This window comes from Podarcis filfolensis (genome assembly GCF_964270895.1).
Source record: "Podarcis filfolensis genome assembly, chromosome: 3".
Lineage (NCBI taxonomy): Eukaryota > Metazoa > Chordata > Lepidosauria > Squamata > Lacertidae > Podarcis > Podarcis filfolensis.
In genome coordinates this window covers 36,190,219-36,203,019 of record NC_139606.1, presented here as the reverse complement: position 1 = coordinate 36,203,019, position 12,801 = coordinate 36,190,219, and the positions used below count along the sequence as shown (strand labels likewise).

The following is a 12,801-nucleotide window of genomic DNA, read 5'->3' as shown; positions in this document are numbered from 1 at the left end:
ATGTGGCTTTCCAGAGAGTGCAAGAAGCCCAAGTTAAAATAATATGCATGTAAATATGGATTTGTGTTACTCTTCTGACAAATATATATGCTTCACATATCTATAATTAATCAAGTTAATATCTCTTCAGCAGCACTGTACAAGTCAGATATAGATATGCAATTGCTTTTTTAGTTGCCAATGGTTTTTCTAAATGCCTAAATAAGTATAATCCACTGACTGACTTTATAGTTCATTGGCTTCCTGCTATGAAAAGGAGCATGTCAATAAACAGCTTTATTCAGATACCACGGTCTGCCAGAAAGTACCAGGAGTTCAGCAACAGTATGTGCGTTTAAAATTAGCCTGTGGGCTAAGGGAGTACAAATAAAACTTAACTGTGTTTGCTCAAACAAGTAGGAATGGCTTTGACTAATTAATTAAATTCCACTACAAGAGGCTACTTGCATGAGATGGTTCCGGTTCAGATCAAGTGGGAAAGGTGGTTCTGTGGAGAAAACCTAAGCAATCGGCCCCCAACTATGTGAATGCAGGACTTTAGATGTCGCAGCAGTGCTTAGGATGAACCTTTTGAATAACAGCTGAGTTCTATGGATAGGTCCAGAATCAGATTCCTTGGCACACTTCTGCATCCTCAGAATGACACCTTCTTTGGGGCCACTTTAAGCTATGCTCTGATTCAGTGAACGCTGGATTGCTAGGACTGGGATCCTTCGTTTTAATTTCCCACAGTGCCCTAGATGTATTGTCACTGACAATACATATTTAAAATGGCAACTCCTCTCTGTGCATAGGGATGTTAGAGCTGCCATTCTTATTTCCAAAACTATATCACAGCCCCACTTAATAGGTACCAAAATAGATAAAAGCCATCACGGGGTGGGTGTGGATTCCTCTGGACTCAAGTTCCAAAGTGGACGTGTCATCTGTAATGGTTGTGTATCAGAACCGGGCTCTGCTTTCAAATATGCAGCCCAGTGGATTCCTTATGAGGTAGCCCAGGGGGTATTCCATGGCTTCTTCCAGGGTTCCACCCAAAATGTGGGGGTGACGTATTTGTGCATGTGATGTCACAAGGTGAGAACGGGCCCAGTGCGCCCTCCGAAAGGCCCGGCAGGACCTAGTCAAAGCCGCAGGAGGGCCTGACTGCTACTACAGGAGGGCACACCGGGGCCCAGGACAGCTGTGGTGGGGCCCAAAGGGGCTCACCTGGCTGTGGAATATTGAGGGGGTTCGGCCCCCTAATTGTATTTTGGGGGGGCTCAGCCCCCATGCATAGATGGCATGCCTGGCTTCGTCTCTGTCAGTCTCAGGACAGTCCTGGCCCCCTTTCCTGAGAGCTACAGCCCATTACCCAGTCCTGTCCCTGCCAGGGGAACTAATGTTTAGATAAATATCCCCTCAAATATCTACAATGCTGTATATTGATTGCTGTTCCTTCACAGTTCCAGTTTGCACTGGCTTATCCTCGTTGACATTGAACATGCCCCTTTAAGCATACCCACATTATATTAGATGCCTGGATTGGACATCCACTCTCTCATTTGTTCTAACAAGAGAGATGTAAAGAGCAGCGTTGGCTGATGCAAGTATTTTTTTTCACAATGATGGGGAGAAAGAAACAGAGATGCCCACACAATTTTCAGGTATTGTCTTTTTCCTGCTCTTTTGATTTAATGTATTTCTATACTGCTTTTCATTCAGATGAATCTCAAAGTGGCTTACAAACAAGAAATAACAGTAACATAACAAAACGTAAGAGAACATCACAAATACAGCATAAATAATATAAAATCATTAACAAATCATCAGTAAAGCAATCACGATCTATAAAGAGGTATCAACAAAATGGCAATTACAAACAAGCTAAACATCACAACTGCAGCAAATGTTATTGCTAACAAATCAATAAAGCATTTATAATCTATAAAACAGTATTCACATTAACAAATAGCAACTAAGAAAATAAGCTAAGCACTGTTAAATTCACACACACACTTCATGCCCCCATGACTTCATTCTATTCAGTTCCTTAAAGTACACATAAAATACAGCTTTTATATGTGGCAGCCATTTTGTGTTGTGAAACACTCATTGTGTTATGCCATGTCCCCACAGCAGCCATTTTGTGGTTCCCACAGCACTTTCTCAAGATTCCACACATATGCCCGAGCCCCAATGTCTACCCAATAATAATTTAACAAAAACTATAAACTATCGTCCAAAAAAATGGCAATAGCTCTAGTGTTGTTTCATTACCAGTGTCCCCTCAGTAACAATATGCTTCCTTCCAGGCACAGAAGTGCCAGTGAAGTGTGGACACCTTGTGTCCTGATGGAGAATTTATACTTTCCAGTCCTATTTGCATTTAGTAATTAACAACACAACAGGAAGGGCCAGCTTCACAGCTAATTTCAGCACTGGCTGGTCCAAAATTTAAAAGTGAGCATATAACCCAGACCTGACTGACAGAAAGGCCCAAAGAAAAATTCTACCTCAAAGTGTCCTCCCCCCCCCCCCTCAGGATGAGGGCAGTCAGAAATCAACCACCTTGAGGGAGGAAAGCTATCTGGGATTGTTCTTATCAAGGTGATGAAAGCATGCTGATTTTAAAGCCTTGCAGCTTTCCACATCTTAAAGCTTAGCAAACTAAGATCAATGCAGAGTAGGGAAGAAATGTTTTTCCTTAGTTTTCTTTTGAATTTGCCTGTTGAAACTTTTATATCTCTGTCAATTAAAAACAATACTTTGGGGGGGAGCTCTAAACTGCTTTGAACTGGAGTGGTTCTGAACTGAAGCATGTTCAATAATCCATGTGCCTAAACACTTGAACAACCTTATGTAGAATAGGTATTGAGATTGGAAACAGCTGCACGTGGAGCAATGGGTTTGTGTTTCGCAGAAGAAGTAGGCGCTTCTAAGCAATTGATATAAAGGTGACCTAATGGGAGGAGAAAGCAATAGTTGAGAGGTGGAGGCTATGTCCTGCATGCAGAACATTAAATCCCTGGCATCTCCATTTTAAAAAGGAGCAGAAAAGAACTGCTGGTTATCAAGCAAGACTCGACTAGATGGACAAATAGTTTGGCTTCTATAATAGTTTGGGAAGGATCATAGGTCAGTTGCAGAGTTGCATGTAGAAGGTTGCCAGAATCTAGGTAGGGCTAAGAGGGTCCTCAGCATGAAACCCTGGAGCACTAGACAGAAAAGGTTTGACTTGGCATAAGGCAGCTTTTTATGCTCCTAATGCAGCTTCCTTTCCTATCGCTCTTTCTTTGGAGGAGAATTGCCATACAGAGATCTGATGGCAGCAGATTTACTCAATGATAAAAGTAGCTGTGTTTGTTTATAGGGTTGGAATTAAATGAGCCGAACTGTGGCTCGTAGAAACTGAACTAAGATGTTCAACATACAACAAATATTTGCATCTTTCCTGACAGTCTAGCTAATGTTTTAACAACTGAACAAGCACCAGCTGACAATATCTAAACAAGCCACGATCAGCCCATCATTGAATGTTGATACATTGGTAAACTAACTTATAGTGTGGTCCTAGAAGAATTCTAGTGTCCAAGGTCACTTCCAATTCTATTTTTCTACATTTCCTGTTCATTCGCTTATTATACCCGTGGAGGGACTGCAGGGCAGTGAGCACCACCTTTGCCCCTGACCTTTCAGTGTTACATGGGAAGGGAAGGTCTAATGTGGTGTGTTTGATTGAATGAAATTACAGTCCTCCCCACAATCAGAACCATCAATGTATGCCTGGATGGAGAGAGCAGGAGTGGTTCCCTGTACAGACAGAATTAGTGAATGTATTTTTTTTTTTACTGTATTTTTGGTTTTTTGGTTTTTATGGAAGCCGCCCAGAGTGGGGAGGCCCAGCCAGATGGGCGGGGTATAAATAATAAATTATTATTATATTATTATATGTCTGAATAAGGCTTATGATCACTCAGGAGCTTTGTTTATGTTTACTCAAGAACCTGGAAGGAGAATTGTAGTTACAGCCTGATTCCATGCCTGCTGAGTGGGAGTAGGGATGGGGCATGGGGGCAGAAATTCAATTCAGTTCACGTTTGAAGCCAAATCTATCAAAGTCACACTTGCCTAAACATTATGTGAACTGAAACACAGTGATCCTCTGAAGTTCTCTGAATATAATGTAATATGTGTATATGGAAGTAATATAATATGTGTATATTGGGGAAATGGAGAGATTTGTGAAATTAACATACAAAAGAAATGTTATTGGGGAAAGTGCTTGCAAGAATTTGTACATTAGTCAAACCTGCAGATAATGTGTTCATTAGGAGAATTTTCATGGAAATGCTGATGAAATTTCATAAGGGTTTTTTAAAATATATATATATATATATATATATATATATATATATATATATATATGAGAGAATGAAATAATGAATTTATTGGACTTAGCAGAACATTAGATACCATGCAATGGATCTAAATGTATAAATCTGCTCACAATCTGAATAGAAGTTTGCAATGAATGCAGAGGTGTGAAATGCAGAACTCCGGGATTAAAAATGCAGAAATTAGAAGGGAAGACCTTGTCCCCATAATCCCACACCTCAGTCAAGCCTGAAATTGCCCTTCGCATGTAACTCTTCATTAGAAATGAAGAACTTTAAAGGGAGGGAAAAAATCCCCATATTACAAATGATCAAACACTTTAATTGGCATGGTTTGGGGTAGAGCCAAAATGAATGTGCACTGGGGAAAAAATGCAGTAAATGATGCTGATAGCAGAGGAGGTGACCTTAGAAAAAATGTAGTGGCAATTTTGTTAATACTGCCCAATTAATAGCAACATTGAAGATAACCTTGAATGACTAAACCAGAATAGTTCCTTGTCCATAATGAGATGAATAGCAAAATTAAATGACATCATTCTTCTGAAAAAGACTCCATGTACAAAAATCAGGAGCCATATGCCGGTTTGAATCGTTATTGTACAGGTGCACCAACAATTCTATTCATTTTTACTCAGAAGTAAAGCTGCAGTTCTAAACCCCAATCCATGGTGCTGAAGACAGTCAAAATTTAGTGCAGTCTTTGTCCAATAGTCTCTGCTGGCCTTGGCTAGTTGGTTGGTTGAGTTCTGCCACTGCAGAGATCCTTGCTTCAGCTGCAAAAATGGGGCACAGGACATGCTACGGAAAATGCAACAGAAGAAATGAAACTTTGCAAGTCCAAAGAAGGACTAGCTATGGATCCATTGGAGCTTAGGCCAATTAGGAATGGGGGTGGAATTTGCAGGATATTGATCCAATCTGATGCTTCCAAACTTGCTAGGGGATTGGAACACACCTCCCAGATAGATTATGCATTTATCCAGATTTTGCAGTGGATTTTCAGTGTGCAGGAAGTGCACACAAAACAACATACTTAGTATACGAGACATGCACAAAATACATTTTTTTATGGATGAATGCCCCAAAAAGTATTGGAGGGAAATGTGTATTTTATGGAAATTTTACTTTAAGAAGTATGAAAAAAAAAGCAATGGGATGGAACAGCACACAGTGGTACAGAATGGCACACAACAGGGGGGAACAGACACATGATTGGACCTATGGTTGGGTCTGAAGGCCCAAGGTACCACCTTGCTGAAACTAAGCAGCTCTGCAGTAAGCAGGTCTGCAGTTGGTCACTGTCTGGATGGGTATCCACCTGGGAACCACATGTAGGCGAATTTGGATTCCATGATGGAAGAAAGGTGGGATATCAATGTAAGGAGATAGTTAAATAAATAAATAAAAATTTATGGCATTACTCACTCAGCTCATCCCTACGGTGAATCCACTTTTTGGGAAAGCCTGGAACTAGTATAGTAGAAAAGAAAAGAAAAGACTCCTTCCACCTTAACCAGCAGGAGCTTGTAGGATCTGCTGCTCTGCTCCTCACTTCTCCTGCCCCTCTTAGGATTGCTCCTGCCCCTCTTAGGATTGCTCTTTGTTTACTAAAGGTAAAGGTAGAGGGACCCCTGACCATTAGGTCCAGTCGTGCCCGACTCTGGGGTTGCGGCGCTCATCTCACTTTATTGCCGAGGGAGCCTGCGTACATCTTCCGAGTCATGTGGCTAGCATGACTAAGCCGCTTCTGGCGAACCAGAGCAGCACATGGAAATGCCATTTACCTTCACACCGCAGTGGTACCTATTTATCTACTTGCACTTTGACGTGCTTTCAAACTGCTAGGTTGGCAGGAGCAGGGACCGGGCAACGGGAGCTCATCCCATCACAGGGATTCGAACTGCCGACCTTCTGATCGGCAAGTCCTAGGCTCTGTGGTTTAACCCACAGCGCCACCCGTGTCCCTTTGTTTACTAGGGCTCACCTAACTGTGAATAAGATTGCAGCCTAGTAGCAGAACCACTGGGAGTCAACTGCAATAAGCTCAATGGAACTTTCTTCTCAGGGTGATGGATAGGATTGCATTGCTAATCTCAGTCTGCAGGTATTTCTGGTTCTTTTCATTGCTTATTCTTTTGCAGATAATTCAAAAACTACAAGTACTGTGATTCTGCACACTTATGCTTGGGGAAAATACACCCTTCTCAGCACTGTACCAATTTATAATAGCCAGCTCTGGCCTCAAGTGGTAGAGCGAAATTTTCAAAAGGATAAATGTTGTTTTTCAGGACAAAGTGTGTATTCAGTGTATGTCATGTGTTTATATAGCCTGCTAATTGGAAAGCTTTCAAATATTAAAAATAATTGTTAACAGCTCTAATAGCCTTTCATTTAGAGAAATGAGAGAGTTTTCGAAAAAATTAAATAAATCTCCAGTTGCCTACCTCAGTACTGTTGACATTAGCCATATTCTTTCTTTTAGTTTTTACCTCCTTAGACATATCCGGTTAATAGCTTTGTGGCACAAACACTTAGGACTTTGGGGATATTAATTAACAGCAAGCAAACCAAAGAATAAAATCAATTTATTCTCTCGATATATTAACATTCTTAAACGTTCCTCCATATTCTGCAGGTTGATCTATAACAAGCACATTTTCCTTGGCAATTGGAAAGTTTACTGAAACCACATGTGTGTGGTTTTTCCTGTAACCAGTGGAGGCTTACCCATTAGGAGAATGGGGCCCTGCCCCATCACCCTCAACTAGCACGTACCTGGCAGACAGCACTGGCTTTCAACTTCCTACTCCTTGGTGTCAGTGTCACCCTTGCAAAACCCAGCAGGTAGAAAGAGGTACAAAACTACAATCAGTTGGTTCTGCCTATACTAATTGAATCTAGTGTCACCTACTGTAGCCTTCTGCCCTACCAGCCCCAATGAGCACCAGCCTATTTTTAAAAAGCCTAAGCAAATTAAAATGCAGCCACAGAAGACGTATTCTGAAGAACGAAGTGGGGTGAGAGGCTTCTGTCTCTCCCCTCTCTTCTTCAACAATTAAATGTAATCTATATAAACAATTATATCAGTAGTGACATGTGCTATAGGACAGAGATGTTGAGCCACCTTCCTGACACCAGTATTACTGCTGTTGGGGCAGGACAGGGGGGCAGTGAGGCTGGGGAACACAGGCACACTGGCATGGACCTCATCAACAAGGTAGTGCTCCCAGTGGTGTACCCAAATGTCATGGTCCTAGTGTATGGTATGAGGACACATGAAGCCACCACATTGCTAAAGTTAAGCAAGTCTGGCCCAGTTCACTGCTTGGATGGCTGTCCACCAGAGAACCATATGGATGCTACCTTGGCTTTTCTGCAGAGTCTTACCATTGGAGGGGTGGAAATTAGTACTGTGCCCTGAAATATTAAATCTTAAGCATCTTAGATCTTTCTAAGGAAAAACTCAGTTCCCCATGAATTGTAAATGGCGAAAAAGAAGCCTCTTACTGTAGAAAGAATGCACAACATGTTTACATAACTGTACTACAATGCCTATTTTAATCATAGAAACATTACCATAAGTAGCCATTGTATTTCTTATAGAATGTATTTTGTTGTTTCAGCCTTGGAAATGAGCTGAAAGTACACTGTTGCAAGCATTTATTTGGAACATTTATATTGTATATTCCCCTTTCTTCCATGATGGAATGAAAGTTCGCATGGGGTTGCTAAAGAGTCTCCCATCCAAATGCTAACAAGACCACAGCCAGCTTAACTTCAACAAGGTAGCTTATTGAATGGCCTCAGACAACAACCTGGGACCTCTGTAGAGGTTGAGAAGCAAGGAACTCACAAAAGCATTCAGGGAAAAAATGAAAAATTCATGGATCATAATGCTATCAGTGTCTACTAGTCATAATGCCTATGCTGTGTCTCCATGGTCAGAAGCCATTGTATGCTTCCAGTTGATAGAAACCACATGGCCGGGGGAGTGTTCTTGTATTTAGCTCCTGCTTGTGGGTTTCCCACAGGCATCTGATTGGCCAGTGTGAAAACCAGATGTTGGACTAGATGGGCTATAGCAGGCTTCCTCAACCTCAGCCCTCCAGATGTTTTGAGACTACAGTTCCCATCATTCCTGACCACTGGTCCTGCTAGCTAGGGATCATGGGAGTTGTAGGCCAAAAACATCTGGAGGGCCGAGGTTGAGGAAGCCTGGGCTATAGGTTCTCCTTATGTTCTCCTTATGTTCTTAACTAACCTATAACTATTTAGTTTACACATGTCTAACTCCCTGTTGTTATCATGCACAAAGGATTGCTCCAAGAATGTTTACAGTGTACTGTGTACATTTCACTCTCTCTAGTGGAATATTTCCAGTTATCTTTATGTCACCTTTCTAGTACAAGTATTTGAAATTTCACGGAAAGGTTAAAATAACTAACATTTCACTTTTTAAGTACTCCAAATTTTTCTATCACATGGCAGAGTTTTGCAAATGGAAGATAAATGGCCATTTATTCTTCTAATGCACATAGTTCAGCACATCTTACTAAAAATGAAAAGAACTATTTTATTGCTGAGACTACACAATTCTCCTCTGTATTGTGGAAGCAATTTTCCAATGTTTTATCACTTGATCACATTGAAAACTCAAATTATTATTCATTTCTGCTCATGCAACTAAACCACAAATAGCATAGTTGGCCATTCACAGCCTAGGGAAGAAGAAAATATAATAAATCTTCAATTTATTTATCATTATTTTTTTCTGGATCCTTTTCCCTATTTCAGCATAGATTATAGCAGCCACTGGGGACAAAACACTAACCAGATTGCACCATTATTTCTTGTGTAGGTTCTTGGATATTGTTTTCAAAAAGAGACCACTAAATTTATCTGGACTAGAGAGCTTGCTGCATAAGATTGATCAAATTGAGAATGTGTTATCTGTACAGTGAAGCCTCCCACAAAATTCAATCCCTATTGTTTGACGACAAGGGTGGTAAAAGGAGCTTGTGGTTTTTTAGAGATACACCAGCTACCAGCAAGTAGTAGCAAATTATTCATGTGAGTACTGCTGATATGAATTACAAGCCCTGGAATGCATGTCAGTAAATGTGTTGTGCCAGAATGAGTAGAACAGTCCGTTTGGGGGGCTTAATGCGGCCCGCAGGTCAGTTTAATGCAGCCCACACAGGCAGTTCCTTCCTGTGGTTCTAAAAAAAGGTCAACAACTTTGGGGTAAAATCCTAAAAAAAAACTTAGCAACTTGAATCCTTAAAGAAGCTCAACAACTTTGGGGGGAAATCCCCCCCAAAGGTCAAGTTGTAAAATGCCAAAATGCAGTTCTTTTATTTTTATTTTCTCATTTATTTATTAGATTTATATACCATCCATCAGCAAAAGATCTCAGAGCAATTCACAAGATAAAAACACAAGCTAACACAAGATAAAAGCACAAATAAATAGTTAGGTAGACAGACTGACATGAATGCTAGAGAAGAATCCAAATTAGCACTGAGTTAAAGTCCCTTAGAGGTGTAATAGTTGCACTAGTGGAATGACTTGCACAAGAGAAGGTGCAGGAAACCAGCATGTTTCTCACAACTGGTTGCGCCACAGATTGTTGAAGGCCCAATACTTCGCATTGTGCAGTCTGCTGCACAACTGGTTGCACAACAAGCTTCCTCTGGAGCCACTTTGTGCTGGATTTCATACTGGGCACCACTCTTTTTCTCATTCTTATGCTGGCGCAACAGCCCTTCTGCTGGAGGTCAGGGAACATTGAACCCCAGCCGTACGCCATAGTGCCACATCTGATTGCCAGTATAAATGAGGCAGTCATGAACATACAAAGCATAAATAAAGGGAATGACATGACATCAATCAGGCTTCCATTTTCCCCAAACAAACAAGGGTTTTGATGGGGCCAGCAGAGAGCAAAGTGGGCTATGTTACAAGCTTTTACCAGGCACAAAGAAATAACTCTTGGGCATTGAAGACTTATGAAAAAAAGTACCCATATTTTGGGAGTGTACATATACGGCTTAATATAACCCCTGTTCCTTTGCAAAAATGCCTTTAAAACTGGTAGCTCAATGTTAAATATTCACAAGGTGAGTGACACCAGATCCATTATAATTAAATCATATTAGAATCACTGAACTGAATCATTTTATAGCTTTACAATTATCTTGCAGACAATGTACTCAGTAATTTTTGCTAAATGCTTAAGTATCCAATTTGACCTGAAGGGTGCTGTTTTCGACTTGCATGATGGCTAAATATATTAATGTCCCAGAAAACGTTTCATACTCCATTTATTGTAAAATATACCATTTTTAATAGGTGGCATTGTAAAACTTAATGCCAAGATGTATTCTGTTCTAATAGCATTTACAAAAGTTCAGGCAGTGGCTCCATCCAAAGTTTCATTCATGTTTCTAATATTTGTAAAACTACATGTCCATTGAATTTCTTATGTACATGGATTTATTTTAAGCTATCAAACTTTTAGAGAGACAATAATTATTTTGATATCCAGTTATTATATTTTCTTGCAAATACAATTGTATGGCTTTCGCAGAAGCTCATAACACCGTACTTCCTATACACTTAAGAAAAATAACTCTGTGATTTATCTAAGCACTTTAAATTTGAATATTATTGACGGGGATTCCAGAATGTTAAATAATAAAAAATAGAAGAAGAAAAAACAATTGTCACTGAGGGATTTTTATTTATTATTTAAAGGGTTTCCTTATTTCAAGAAGGGAGTGGCTGAGTTCTTCTCAGTGGTGTGGGCTAAGCTACTTCTGATTGAAAGTGGAAACTCACATTATAGAAGGCTATAATTATAGAAATATCCTTAATTAAGTTTTAATTGTTTTTATTACTTCAAGCCATCTCAAATCATTATTATTTTAAGATTTTGGTTTTATTTCATTTTTATGTGTATTGTGATTTAGTATATATTATTTATAGTTTTATTCATTTAATATTCTTTTATGATTTTGCATGTTATATTTGCCCAATACCAAATCAGTTATTCTGTATATTGTTGTTGTTTAGTCGTTTAGTCGTGTCTGACTCTTCGTGACCCCATGGACCAGAGCACGCCAGGCACTCCTGTCTTCCACTGCCTCCCGCAGTTTGGTCAGACTCATGTTTGTAGCTTCGAGAACACTGTCCAACCATCTCGTCCTCTGTCGTCCCCTTCTCCTTGTGCCCTCCATCTTTCCCAACATCAGGGTCTTTTCCAGGGAGTCTTCTCTTCTCATGAGGTGGCCAAAGTATTGGAGCCTCAGCTTCAGGATCTGTCCTTCCAGTGAGCACTCAGGGCTGATTTCCTTAACAATGGATCGGTTTGATCTTCTTGCAGTCCATGGGACTCTGAAGAGTCTCCTCCAGCACCATAATTCTAAAGCATCAATTCTTCAGCGATCAGCCTTCTTTATGGTCCAGCTCTCACTTCCATACATCACTACTGGGAAAACCAGAGCTTTAACTATACAGTCCTTTGTCAGCAAGGTAGTGTCTCTGCTTTTTAAGATGCTGTCTAGGTTTGTCATTGCATTCAGTATATTACTACTATGGAAATTCTTGTTTTGGCATTTTACAACTTCTGTTTTAGAAATACAATGTTTGCTGTTCTTGTTAATTAAAAAAGTAAAAATAGAATTCCCCATCATCTATCTATCTCTGAGTTTACTGTGCAAAGTAAAAGGTAGCATTTCTCCAGACCACCACTTCAGTGTTGGAGTAGGCTAGGCGAAAGTGCTACCTTTTACTCTTAAAAGCACGCAGAGCCTTTTATTTCTTTTCTTGCCACTGCAGTGCTTAACATGAAGATTGGAGATAAAGATCTATCTGGCTGCTCTTTAGAGATCCAGCACTGGTGTGAAGAAACACTGTGTTTCACTCTTAAAGAGCAAGCAGAGTGCCTTATCTGAGATCTTTGTGCTACAGTGCTAAACAATGACCTGCAGGTTGGCAGGCTGGATCTGTGCCATGGTTTCGCCACCCCTTTCCTTATGTAGACAACTTGCTGTTAGTAAGTACAGTACAAGTGAATTTTTGCCAATGATTCACACTGCAAGAGGGGATAGGTGTGGAGTAGGGCAGAGGGAGAGAGATTTTCCCCCTCTCTTTCCCTGTTTGCACATTCACACAGCTGTCCATTCTCCTTCCTGTTATTTCTCTCATCCATTCATACTCACATTGCTTCACATGCAAATGAATCCTCACTTTTTGCACATGTTCCATCATATGCACACAACCCTGAGATTAAGAGTTGCACGTTCTGTCATCCAAATACGTTTTCTCTCCCATCCATATCTATATATACATTTTCCCCACATGCCTATCTACACACATGTATGTTTTCTCTGACACACCTACACATGCACATAGCATGAAC

At 40.3% G+C, this 12,801-nt stretch overlaps 1 long non-coding RNA gene across 1 annotated transcript; it reads left to right on the top strand.

Annotated features, from left to right (window-relative positions):
- The first annotated feature begins 6,410 nt into the window (after window positions 1-6,410).
- LOC310759896 lies at window positions 6,411-9,374 on the top strand. Its single transcript, XR_014546621.1, has 3 exons — window positions 6,411-6,483; window positions 8,003-8,164; window positions 9,238-9,374. It is a non-coding gene; the product is annotated as an uncharacterized lncRNA (long non-coding RNA).
- The last annotated feature ends 3,427 nt before the right edge of the window (window positions 9,375-12,801 follow it).